Below are 10,452 nucleotides of genomic sequence, written 5' to 3'. Positions count from 1 at the left end.
GAGGGAAGGGGGCAGGGCGCAGCCACTAAAAGAATGACACAGCCGTTGATACCAAGATGGTGGAAGACTCAACTCTCATCGTTACTGAAGGCCAGTTCGCTTGCCTGATGCACCATGAGGCCAGACTGAAACATGGGAATCTGGAGCAGAGTAAGCTTTATTGCAGAGCTGAGCAAAGGAGGACGGGCGGCCCATGCCCAAGAAAACCCCAACTCCTCAAAGGATTTGGCAAAGCGTATTTAAAGATCAGGTAAGGGGCGGCGGGGGGGGGGCGGGGGGCGGTCGCAGGGTATGTGATCAGCGCATGCACAGTTCTCTGACTGGTCCATGTGGCGGTAGCACGGTGGTCAACTCTATCAAGCCTTAGGCTCCACAAGGGCTGGGGGTTACTTTCTCTGGATCATCAAGTAGTTAATTTCTTCCCTTTGGTGGTGGTTTTTAGCAACTGAAAACTCAGGAAATATGCATGAGATACCATTATCTGGGTGCTTCAGAGAGGGGCTACAGCAGAGGACACGGGGCAGGGGTCTGACCCTGGAGGGCCCCATGAGTCCTGCTCAGTTACACCAGTAGACCCCGAACTTTGTTACACGCTCACTGTAATACAATAATACGGTAAATGACACCCCCACAGGCGCCTGACAGTTTGAAGGCTGACCATAAACGGTCAAAAGTGGGTGAGGGCCCAGTCCCTGGGAGTCCCCACCCCTCCCCCAAAGCAGCGGGAATAGCCCTCCCACCCGTTAGCACGTGGAGTTACCCAGCCCGTAAAAGCTGACACCCCCACGCCTCGTGGCCTCTTGTTTGCCTTCTGAGATGGCTCCACTGTGTCTATGCAGTCTGCAACTACTTCTACCTTAAACCAAACACCCCCATGCCTCGTGGCCTCCCTGGCCTGCGATCTGTCTATGAAGAATGTATCTCTCTGGATAAATCTACCTCCACTCAACTATGGCTCCCTCTTAAATTCTTTTCTGTGTGAAGCCAAGGACCCTCACCTGATGGGCTGTATCTGAGGGACTTGCCTGGAACCTGGGTCGCGGCCGTCCTCTCATGCCCTGTTTTCCTGCATCAGCACCACGTGGTTAAAGAACCAGATGCTGTTTGGCGCAGGAATACAAAAATGGAAGAAAGCAATGTGGTCAGGAGGTGCTCTCCGAAGAAGTGGCTCTGAGCTAGATTAGAAGGATATGCAGGATGTCCTGGCAGAGAGAAGGAGAGACAGGCAGGTACGTAAGTGATCTAGCTACGGAAGGGAGGGAGAGAAACGTACCGCGGGTTCTGGGCACAGCCGTCTAATAGAGTCTGTTCCATTAACACCACCTTCTCATTAACTCTGTACCTGAATAAGTACTTGTAGAAAAAGACTCAGCAGGTATCCGTAATGACTGCGGCTGTCTGAGTCAAGGATGCTTGGTGTCAGGCTCGCACGCTTCGGAGGGCAGGCTGAGAGGTGACCTCATTTAGGGCAGTGGTTTGCAAACTTAGTAAGCTTGTTAAAAGTGGAGAGTCCCAACCTGACACCTGGGGGTTCTGGCGTCTGGGATGTAGCCCAGGAATTCGCACTGTTCACAAGGACCCCAAGGGAGTCTGCTGCAGGGAGTCCTAGAACCACATTTTGAGAAACACTACCCAGGGGGCTGAATCCCGGGGGCATCGCAGATGTCTGTTTCAGGGGATCAGGAGAGCTCTCTGAGCTGCTTCAGCAATGATCATGGCGCTGAGCATCACATTCCGGGAGCCGTGCTAAGACTTGCAGGTGCCTCTTCGCACTGAACTCCCACAGCACTGCTGCCGAGTCCAAACTCACTCTGCTCGCTGCACGGCAGGCCAATAAATCGGGAGACGAAGTGTTGGGGCAGGGAATAGCGACTTTATTTGGAAAGCCGGCAGACCGAGAGGATGGCAGACTAATGCCTTGGAGAGCCATCCTGCTCCAGTCAGAATACAGGCTACTCTTAGATGAAAAAAACAGGAGAGGGGTGTGGTTGGTTGTTGCAAACTTCTTTCTGCAGGAATTCTTTGATCTTGCAGCCAGCCATCCATGTGGGTCAGGCCATGGTGTCCCTGTAAACCTCTAATAAAACAAAGGTTATTTTCTATTCTGCAACTTGTTATCTTTATAGGAGTCCAACAGTGTTAATATCCTTAAAGGTCAGAGCCTTGAGAAAAGGCTCTCCCGTTTATCAGACAGGCTGAAGGCAACATTCATGTACAAAAGGTGCAGAGCTGGCAAGACCAAGCCTGAAAAACGGCACAGTGGGCAAAACTAAAGGAACAGACCAATGTGGAAGTCAGATTCGCTCTCCTCTGTTACAGTGCCACCCAATCAAACAGGCACTGTTTACATCATCATTTTCAAAATGAGGACACTAAGGCGTCAAGAAGCTAAGCTCACATAACCACATTTAAATTTCTGTGTATTTAATTTCAGAAGGTGAGCTCTTTAATACAATCCTAGTCTGACTTAGAAAGATACGATTGGTGACAATAGTTTCTTCTCTCCAATAGCCCCATCTTTTCGATGCTACTGTTTGAAGGACGTCCCAGCTCTCCGGGTCCCCCAGGCAGCACCACTTCATGTTTTAGTTGACTTCTTTGCACACTGGAAAAATAAGAAGGCTCCCTTCTCCGTGGTATGATGGAAATGTAAATTTTCGGTGAAAGATGTGAAATGAAACAAAGCACGAGCCTGTGCACAGGCAGTGAACTCTCCCCCCGATTGCTCCACTTCCTGCTCATCCCTTAATAGATGTGCAAGCCTGTCCTCCATTCTACTTGCAACAGGAGAAATGCCATGATATCTGTAGGGCTTAGTCAACAGCCCCAAATTGAGTGTTTCCAAAGATTAAACTCGCTTTTCTCACACATGGCTTCAGTTAAAGACATGGAGCTGGATTTGAAAACTGTAACTATTTCAGGAAATGAAATACAATTTTATATTTTCATGGTGCCTCTAAAATACTTTATAGCATCTTGATGTTTATATACACTTATATATATATATATATATATATATATATATATATATATATATATATATATATATTAGGTTCCTTTGAAATTTATGCTATACTTTTATTGGATGGAAGCTACAAAGAGGAGAGGAATTCTGCTCCTTTGCAAACATTTCAGTTCTAAATAAGAATTCAATAAGACTTTGTGTAATGGCAAAATCCGGGAGGTTAGGGGATGGGCATTGGAGCGCTCATGATAACATCTGCCCATACTTGGTCTTAAAATCTCCCTCCTATAAAGATGTTTTTTGGGGAAAAGAACTATATAGACTTGCTGGATTTCTTGGCTTAAATGAAATGCTATCAGATTTACTTATGACTTGCTTTATACATTTACAATTTATTTGTTGTGTCTAGTGAAGTGAGCGGGAGTTTGGGGGGAGTCATTGACTTCACAAGACGGGCTGGCTCTGCTCCTGCCGTAACACGGGAAGGTGCCGTGGAACTGCCCGATGCGGGCATCCCCGTGCAGAGAAATACACTTTAACTACAAAACAGCATGTTCTGTGTCTGTGTTTTCTCCGGGTAGTAGTAGCGGGAACACAGTGTTCATTTAAATTAAACCAGTTCCTTGGATAATAACAAAGTAATTAAAGAAACCACCAAGGAAAAAGAGCCAATTTATTTGAATCCTGTTCATAAAAAACTACATCAAGAGCCCGAAGGTACAAAATAATGTGGGTAAGACGGCAGATTGATGATTTTTTAAAAATCTGCGTGGGATGCATGTTGGTAGTAATTCAGATGAGTATTCATCATCTGGAGATCATACAAGATGCAAAATTTTCTATCCTTCTTAAGAGAAATGAAATTCTATTAAAATTTCCAGGTAAGAAATGACCATGTATCTTGAGGTGCACTTCATCTCTGGTAATACCTTGCCATCAGAACATGATGATTTATTCACATTTTCTGCATTCCCATTGGAATAGCAGGGCCTCTGTCTTTAATGCTTTCAAGAGTTTGAAATTCATACTGGTTTTCTTAGATGACATTACCTGAACCACAAAGAGAGATTTTATGGCATCAGTGAGTTACCTATTTTTGTCAGTAACAAAAAAATCTAAATGGAGTTGAAAATGTGTCTCATGTTTTCATATGAGCATTAGACACTGAAAGTTATTTTTAAGAAAAAAAAAAAAAACACACTGGTAAAATACCTCTCACCTTTATGTTCCATCAGAGTAGTGGTGAGAAATCTAGGTCCATAAACAAAATCTCACAATTGCTCTTTGTCCGTTTTAGCATCACGACTGCTCCTTTTAGAAAAGCAGTGTTCTGTCTCGGCCACGTTCTGCTTCTCCCTCTGAAGCACGGAGACACTTGGACTGCATCTCTGCTGATGAGGGAAGTGGAGAGAAGTTTGTGCACTAGAAGATGTGTCGGCTGTAGGAAGGCGACCCTGTCTTTGAAGAACAACAAACAGAGGATACAGAAGATGACCGATTTTTGAAGACCTGAAAATGAAATAATGTGAGAGAGGAAAAATATACATAAAATGTCCACCTGGCTCATTAACAAAATGAAAAGCAAAGAATTTAAACCTTTATTCCATGAACATAAAGTAAGAAAAAGATACACCACCTCCTTGTTATGGGCAGTTAAATAGGAAGAAAAGAGCAGACAGAAGAAATTATATATGAAAATAAAGGAGAGGAAGAAAAAAAGGTGAAAAGGAGAGGAGTGGGTTAGAAAAGGAGAACAAAGGAAGAAAGACAATAGGACTCGACTTGGGAGAGAGAAATCTGGGGGCAGGAGGAGAGCTTCACAGGGCAGGAAGAAGGCAGCGGGCCGTCCCAGCCCTACTCCCCCTTTCGCAGCCTCCACTCTCGAATCTGGTTTGCCGCCCCTCCGTGCAATTGATGGAACCTCTCTGAGACGGCATGCTCTCCATCTCCAGACCTTCTCAGGCCCAGAGGCTTTGTCAGTCTTCACCTGCATCCAGCCCCATGGGAGGGACCCCTTCAAGTACAGCACGGACAGGAAGAAGACATTTTGGAAATTTGACATGAGTTCTAGGTCTTCCTTATGGAACTTTCTCCTTTCCAACTGGTCATACAGGTTGTTTGTGTTGCTATTAAATCAGAAATAATTAATAGCCATTTACTTTTCGAAAGTTTGCCCCCGTTGACATAAAATTCAGCAAAGAGCAGGGTCTAGTACAGTTGCCTTCTCTAACATCTGTTACACAGTTGAGAGTGTAAATGTTATGGCTATTTTACCTAAAAGAAGGCTTATGCTAGAGATCTCTGATAATTTTCTGTAAGTTTTGTTGATTTGTAAGCATTTGAAGATAAAGCTCATATTTTAGAGGGTCATTCTATTACTGAGTCCAATCTCATACTGTTCACCACACAGCACGCCAATAAATCAGGGGACAAGGTGTTGGGGCAAGGAATAATGACTTTATTTGGAAAGCCAGCAGACCAAGAAGAGGGAGGACTCACGTTCTGGAGAACCATATTCCCCAAGCTCCTTTTATACTAAGAAGGGGGAAGGGGTATGGTTGTTTATTGCAAGCTTCTTGGTGTCAGAATCCTCTGTTCTCGCAGCTGTCCACCTAGGTCAGGTCATGGTGTCCCTGTAAACCTCCAACAAGACAAATGTTATCCTCTATTCTGCAACTTTTTATCTCTAAATGAATAGGTAAGTGTTACTCTCTTAAAGGTCAGAGCCTTGAGAATGGGCTGTCTTGTACATTTCAGGTTGTGGGAAACATTCTTTTACAAAAGGTGCAGAACCTGCGTGACCAAGCGCAGGAGGAGAGCTGAAGGAACAGATCTAACATGGAGTCAGATTTGTTCTTCCCTGTTACAATTCTGCATGTCATTCCTGGCCCAGGATCCCGGGGTCGTTGTGTTATTCTGAATCCTGGGCCCGCAGCCTTATCTATCATGGATAGTTCTTCTCTAGTTTGCTTATTGCTCCTTTAAAAGCAAATTGAATAATTTTCTATGTTCTAGAAGATTATGAGGAAAGGAAATTGCAGAAATAGTTTCACTGGCCTTGAAAATGTCAGTTGAGACAGTCATAGAGCTATATTTTTAAGACTAATGTGAAGAAATCCCAGAGTCTTCAAAAGAGGCTGCTGAGCAATAAAACATGTTCAATAACATTTTTTTTTTTTGGTGGTGTAATCAACCAATGAATATTTAATTAACTTCTACTAAGTTCAATGAACTGCACTAGATAGTGAAAACTTTAAATTGAATTTAAATGTAATTCTTTCCACGAAGTTTCTTATAATCAAGTGAAGAATTAATGAAAAACATTCTAATTTATCTAAACTATTATTTTTTGTTTGTTCTTTAATGCTTGTTATGTTCTAACTCAGACTTATGTCTGCAACCTCATTTTGTCCACACCAACTTTTGTGTCAGTAATTGGGCATCCAGCCCTCTAACAACTCAGCCTGAATTAGGACTTTACAAAGCCATCCTTGGTGTGACAGCTCCTGCGAACATTCTGCACTAAATGGACAAGAAAGAACCCTAGTTCTGCCCCCTATTTTTCTAAATGGCTGTAGATGTACCATCTCCGGCATAGTTATTAAGGGCAGGAGTGACAGCAGTGAGAAAGTCTGAGAGAGATGATTGTGTCAGATGGAGGGAGCCTTAATAAGAACAAGCAATCCACATGCCACACAGACAGTGTGGTTGATTGACCACTCCTGACAAAGAATGTTAGCGCAGTGCATCATATGTCATATATTAGAGGTTCATATATGACAGGTTTAGAGTGTCCTTTCTAGAGCCAGACTTCAAGCTCTGCTATCTATTACCAGTATAATCCTGAGCCAGTCATTTAACCTGGCTATACCTCAGTTTCTTCATCTGTAAAATGGGTATGATTTTTAGAGTCAAGTGGGTTAATGCCAATAAAGAGCTTATTATGTTCCATAGTGTAAATACTGTGAATATTATTTTCTTCCACCCGTTCTTCAATTCTTACTGCATTTAACTGGCCTGACTGTCGGGTAGGTGATGATCAATTGAATCGTTCCTATGCTGGATAATTTAGATTGTTCTATATGCATTATATTAGTTTCCTATTGCTGCTGCAACGAATTGGCACAAATTTAGTGTCTTAAGATAACACATACATATTATATTACAGTTCCAGAGGTCAGAAGTCTAAAAGAGGTCTCACTGGACAAAAATCTAGGTGTCAAAAAGGCTTCATTCCTTCCAGAGGCTTTAGGGAACAATGAATTTCTTTGCCTATTACAACCCCTTGAGGCTGCCTGCATTCCTTGACTTGTGGCCCTTCTGTTGTCTTCAAAACACCCGTGTAACGTCTTTGAATTTCTCTCTGGCTCTGGCTTTCCTGTCTCCCTCTTGCACTCATAAGGACCCTTGTGATTAATTGGGTAGACGCAGATAATCTGGGATCATCTGGGATAATCTCCTCATCTGAAAATCCTTAACTCAATCACACGTGCAAAAGCCCTATTACCATGTAAGAGAACACAGTCACAGCCTCCAGGGATTAGGAAACGGATGTCTTTGGGAGACCATTCTCCTGCCTACCGTATATATCAGAAAATATGGATGGGAGAATGCTCACGTTACCAGGAATTCTGTTATCAAGAATGATAACTGTTACAATTATTGCCTCTATAGGACGGAAAAGGGACAATTAGGTAGAGCAGTATGCATCTGAATTTGTGTTATATTAATATTTATTATGTGCAGGCTTTACTGATATTCACTCATTCATTCACTCAGCAAACATTTCCCTAGCAACTTACCTCTTGAATTAACCAAATCAACTTTCTTCTCAGTTCTACTGCAGAATCAGTGAAGTACAAATCGGTATCAGACTGTTAAAGATGACTCAGAGATTTAGTTCTGGGGGGAGGGGGTGGGAAAGGATAAACTGGGAGCTTGAGATTTACAGATACTGACTACTATCTATAAAATAAACAGGTTTGTACTGTAGAGCACAAGGAACTATATTCAATATTTTGTAGTGACCTATAATGAAAAAGAACATGAAAACGAATATGTGTATGTATGTGGATGGAACACTACGCTGTACACCAGATACTGACACACTGTAAGCTGACTATACTTCAATAAAAGAAAAAAAAGAGATTTAGTTCCCGTTGGAACACTTCCAGCGCTTGGATGTGGTCCTTCTATGTTGTACGTCTCTGTTGCTAATAAATGAACTTGAGCTAAAAAAATAAAGTAAAATTGAGCCAATCATCAGACTCTGATTTCAAAAAAATAGAAAGGTTTCTTGAGATGTGAAAGTAGAAGAAATTCAATCTTATTTGTTTAGTGGCTAAGAAGTTCTTCATTTTGGTATTTCCAAATCAAGCGTTATCGCTTCCTAGGAAAAAAACAGCAGGGTTAATTTACGTACTTGGATTTGAACACTGGAGTGGAAATTTGGGTGGTATTAGACTGGCTTGAAGGATGAGGCTGGAAAACCAGCTATCATGACTTAAGGCTCAGGAGACCTGAGAGTTGGGGATGATTTGTAGCATGTTAATCTTACTTTAAGTATCAGCTAAATAGTTTTTCGTTTCAAAGAAAAAGTGGTGTTTCCTCTACCAGGTTACCATCTTAGTTTGCATGGTGCTTTAAGAATTCAGATGCTCTGCATTTGACACAACATTGTAAAGTGAGTATAACTCAATAAAAAATGTGAAAAAAAAAGAATTCAGATGCTCTGCAATATGATTTCAATATCTGAATTAATTTGAATAGGAAGAACAGTTAAATAGGGATGGTTCGCAGATTACTTCAAAAGGCAAGACCTTATTCTTGCCAGCCCACATGTCACTAGCTGCTGAGTGACATCGCGCATCCCATTTCAGGAAAATAAAAGGAGAGCTCCTTTGTTGTAAATTCATTTGTACGCTCTTGGGAAATTAGGACACACAACAGATGTAAATCAGCCTTTAATCCAACTCCCAGTGTGGACAGTGCAGAAGAGAGGTGGCAGGAGTCAGGGGAAAAAGAAAATTAGAATTGATGCCAGAGAATAGAAGACGAGGTCATTTTTTTTTTTTTTTCCATCAGGCTGGACCATTTATGTATACTCTTGGACACTAGCTTATCTTCCCATTGTTGAATGCTCTCTTCCTTTCTTTCTTAACTGGAGTTGGAGTGGAGGGTGACCCGAGTAAGAGAAATCACTGGCAGGACCTTCCTGGTCTAAAACACGGGGGCTTCATGTCACCTAGGGCACTTGTTCCTAAGCTCATCCTCTGGGGGTCTCTAACAGACACAGGATTTCTGCAGGGCAGGACGCTTGGCAGGTTGTGAAAGAATTACTCTCAGGCTTCCTTAAAAGCCCCTCTGGGGATTGCACATCCAAGGTACACAATTCCCAGCAGACTAAGGGACGCTTTGGGGACTGGGTCTTGAAGCTGGCACCCTCCTCCTGTGCACCTTGGGACTGCTCTGTTCCCCTTCTCAAGCTGCCCCCGCGCACGCTTGTTTCTGCATGAGCCACTCATGGGCCAGGTAAAGTGAAGATAGCGATGCTTTACTGCTTCTGTTCAGCTGCTTGCTAGATAGTGATTCTCCAAGGCAGTGCCTCCAATTCCAATGCCATTCTATTAGCCTAATCACAGTATAATTCTACTTGGATACAAAATTAGCAGCAGCATCATATTTTACTTCTAGCTTCTAATTGGCAACAGTCACATGCTTTTATTAAACTATTCCAATCAAGTCTTCACAGCATCATATATTCTGCTTATCACTCAGCCCACCTGCAGCCAGCTCTCTTCCTCACTGCTTATCAGCAAAGCCAATTACTTTCTCCTGTGCTTGCTTTCTGGTTTTGCTTATAGACTCCACCACACCTCCACAACTAAGCCCACGGGGTACCCGGTACATTCTAGTCCTGAGCACCCCTCCCCACCCTACATCAGTTGCTTCCTTGAGGTCTGTGAGTTCCGGTCTGTCTGCCTTTCTGCAAAGAAATGTTCACAGCATTCCTTTCATGTATTTATTTATTTAAAAGACGGCTTTTCTGCGTCTATTGTCTTCCTCTCCTTCTTCATTGTCACTTCCTCTTCCTATTTTTTTTTCTCCTTTGTCGAGTTTCCAAAGCCCTTTCTAATCCTTAGTTAAGAATGACTCTTTTTTTTTTTAAGAGCAGTAATTCCACACAAATTCTGGTCCCAAGCAACTCAACTTTTTCATTAATTGATACGTTTGTATGAAGATAGTATTAAGTAATGTGAAAAGGCATGCACTTTGGCATCAAATCGAGTTTGATCTATCATTTGCTGGGTGGATAAATTTAGTGCTTTCCTTAGTCAGCCATGGTGTCAGTTTCTTCATCTCTCAAATGGAACGATATTGCCTCCTTGTGAGGGCATGAACATCTGAGCTAGAAGCTGGGGCCTCTGAGACCTGTGAGCATTTACTGTGTTGGCTTTCTTCCCCTTCAAGGTTTAGCAAGTATTTTT

General features: G+C 42.7%; 1 long non-coding RNA gene across 1 annotated transcript; it reads left to right on the top strand.

The window, feature by feature from the left end:
• The first annotated feature begins 304 nt into the window (after positions 1-304).
• LOC123612294 (uncharacterized) lies at positions 305-6,914 on the top strand. Its single transcript, XR_012502142.1, has 3 exons — positions 305-1,229; positions 2,512-2,636; positions 4,263-6,914. It is a non-coding gene; the product is annotated as an uncharacterized LOC123612294 (long non-coding RNA).
• The last annotated feature ends 3,538 nt before the right edge of the window (positions 6,915-10,452 follow it).

This window comes from Camelus bactrianus, chromosome 25 (assembly GCF_048773025.1).
Source record: "Camelus bactrianus isolate YW-2024 breed Bactrian camel chromosome 25, ASM4877302v1, whole genome shotgun sequence".
Classification (NCBI taxonomy): Eukaryota; Metazoa; Chordata; class Mammalia; order Artiodactyla; family Camelidae; genus Camelus; species Camelus bactrianus.
The sequence above is the reverse complement of the archived record's forward strand: the minus strand, read 5'-3'. Positions and strand labels throughout refer to the sequence as shown.